Here is a 3,327-nt window from a genome sequence, read left to right as displayed (position 1 = left end):
ATGAAGCAGATGCTGGGTGTTGTCTGCTGAATCCAAGTAGTAAGCAATAACAGTGAAAGTTGGATAAAAGATTTGGACCAGACTTTTTAGTGAGAATGCTAAAAGGCAGCCAGAAGTTCAGTTCATAATTTTATTTCACAAGTGATACATAAAGTTAAATGCATGCTAAAACACAAAATTGGTAATTTTCTTGTAGGAGCAAACAACCATTACATGAGTACTGGGCAAGCTTAAAGAGGAGCTCCACCCTAAAGTGGAACTTCTGCTCATCAGAACCCCCCCCTCTCCGGTGTCACAATTGGCACCATTCAGGGGGAAGGGGGGTGCAGATACCTATATAATACAGGTATCTGTACCCACTTCTGAGAATAGCTAGCCGCAGATAGCCACAGATGCCCATCCCCCCCCCCATTGTGTTCTGGGAAATGCACAGTTCCCAGGACACAGCGGGGACCAGTGAAGACATGCAGCGCGCCTCACGCATGCGCAGTAGGGAACTGGGCAGTGAACACTTGACTCCCTGATTCCCTGACAGAGGATGGCGGCGGGGGCAGCCAAGAGATGAGCGATTGCTCGTCATCTGCTGCCGACATCGCTGGACCCTGGAACAGGTAAGTGTCCATTTATTAAAAGTCAGCAGCTGCAGTATTTGTAGCTGCTGACTTTTAATATTTTTTTTAAGGTGCAGCTCCTCTTTAAAGTGGATGTAAACCATCACATATACCCAGTGAAGTGAAAAGCCTCAGATGATACACAGAGTTTAAACAAATCCTCCTACATAGGTTTTACTTGTTTATCTGCAGCCCTGTCTTCCCTATATCCCTTCAAATAGGCAGATTGTATTAAAATCCTTCTTCATCTGTCAGGAGTACAGAGGAGGGGTGGTGAGCTGCAGCGACAGTGTGTGAGAGTTGATTGGAGAAAAGGCACCCCCCTCCTCACCTTCATACAGCAGAAGAACTGTGTTTGTTGTAATAGACAAGCTCTGTTCTGAGCTCCCTCCCCAACACAAATACACAAAAAACAAGAAAAATAGCCCTGGGACTTTAGATGAGGTGAGAGAGGTTTAGCCAATGTCCACAGCAAACACTGAGACAAAATCAATTTATTTATTTCAAAATGTTATGTACTGTAACAGAGCGGCAACAATAATGATTGTGAATTACCCGGTATAATAGCCAATGTACACAACACAGATGAAAGTAAATATACAGAGATTTATTACAAATGTTGTACATCCATGAGCAACAATAAAACTTAAACGTTGCTGAGTCAGTAAATACACATACAGAATAAGAAAATAAAATGTACATACATGTGGACAGGGAAGTATGTAAACATAATGCAGACATCAATAATAACCAGCATGTACTGGCATAAAACAAGCTCTGTTCTGAGCTCTCTCCCCAACACAAATATATCTCATGTGTCGGGAAAACTTGTCAGAAGTGATTCATGATGATAACAGGGGAACAAAGCACCAGAGAGAAATGAAACTTAGAGCTTTGACGAGAGATAAGTCAACACTATGGATATATGTGCTTTGTTCACATTTCATGACTAAATTTAAGCTCATCAATGCAACCTACAACAAACAGTTTTTATTAAAAAACGTGAAATAATGAAAACTGTCAGTTGTAGGTTGTCTTGAGCCATATGAGCAATTTACATAAAAATGGCTGAGTGTACTGAGTGTATGGTAAGCACTAGGAGGAACATAAAATGGCTCCATCCCATACCCATTCCATCACTGCATACAATGTTCAAGTGAGGCTTGGGCTAGTTAGAGCTACCCTATAGTGTGATATCGGGGTTAATTTACTAAAACAGACGAATACAAAATCTGGTGCAGCTGTGTATGGGAGCCAATCAGCATCTAATTTCAACTTGTTCAATTAGGTTTTGACCAGTAAAAAAAAAAAAAAGATAGAAGCTGATTCTACAATATGTACAGCTGCACCAGATTTTGCACTCTTCAGTTTTAGTAAACCAACATCATTGTGTTTTTCTCAACTTCTGATAGTGCTCCCTATTGCCCACAGAGATTCTCCAACTTCTTGGCACGTTCAAAGTTCTCAAGAAGATAGAGGCAAAACCTTGCAACCATACAATGAAACATTTCTGAAAAAGTACCACAGGCTTACAAATGTGCTGATATACAGAACAATTTGATTGTTGTTTGCTCCTACTGTTAAAGTATATTTCTAGGCAAACCTTTTTTTGGATAGAGTGAGGAAGGTTTAGACTTCCTGTCAAGTTTTTATTGCTGTCTGTGTCCGCATTAGAGAGATTCACCTCTCTGTTTGTCCTGATGACTATTGTCACTGAGAGGATAAGAAATCCAAAATTTTAGTCACCAGAACAAAAGGTAAGGGGAAATTTCACTAAGGGGATACTGGTTCTACAAACAGTTGTCTAAAGCTGGGTATACATGCAGACGTTTTTTCATTGCACCAGTGGGTTGAGGAAAAAAAAAACTGACAGATCCCTGCGATGTGGATGCAAGGATCTTCTCTGCCATGCTATTGTATCCTGACAGTGGGCCCCCCCCCCCCCAACCCTGTCAGAATACACAAATCAGCACTGTAACCATTGGCTGGAAGCACTGATCGAATGCTGGTTTTCCAGCAGGACCGTTCCACAGACACTGCTTGTTAGACCAACTTCTGTTGAACAGAGAGTATGTCATGGTTATGCAGTGATCTTCCTGTGTTTGCTTACCTCCCCTCATGTGTTCAGACTAAGAGGCCAGCCACTTCCACCTGGTGGTTTTTATAACCTCTCCTCTAAGCATGGCTCCACCCCAGGCCCTATCAGGGAACCTTATATTAACCTGTGCACTGAAAGCCAACAGTGCTGATCAATCATTGTGTATTCCTTTGTGTGTTAGCTTTCTGTTACCTGCCGTGTGCTCTGCTGTTATTCCGTTACCGACTTTGGCGTGTCCTTGATTATCCCTGTTTGCCTGTGATCCTGACCTTTTGGCGTGTCCCTGACTATTCCTGTCTTCTTGTGGCCCCGACCTTGGCTTTGTCCCTCACCATCCCTATCCTCCTGTTGCCTACTGTGGGTGTGAGCTGGGGGACCCTGGGGGTCGCGACCTGGAGCCAGTTGCAGCCAAGTCCATCCTCACCACTCAAGGCTCTGGTGAACACCTGCTGGCTGTTAGACTCCGCGCCCCAGGGAATCTTACGCTCTAACCCCAGTGGGATCCATCTTGGTGTTCTGGCGGCCCTGCCTTCCTATCACCTTGACCCCCGTCCTCAGCAGTCAGCCGTAGGGTCCACAACCTTGCGTTGCACTCCTAATCCCTACGGTGTGCATCTG

The sequence above is a fragment of the Lithobates pipiens genome, unplaced genomic scaffold (genome assembly GCF_037356315.1).
Source record: "Lithobates pipiens isolate NorthernLeopardFrog02 unplaced genomic scaffold, aLitPip1_a1.2 Scaffold_18, whole genome shotgun sequence".
In the NCBI taxonomy this organism is placed as follows: domain Eukaryota; kingdom Metazoa; phylum Chordata; class Amphibia; order Anura; family Ranidae; genus Lithobates; species Lithobates pipiens.
Note: the sequence above shows the minus strand (reverse complement) of the source record.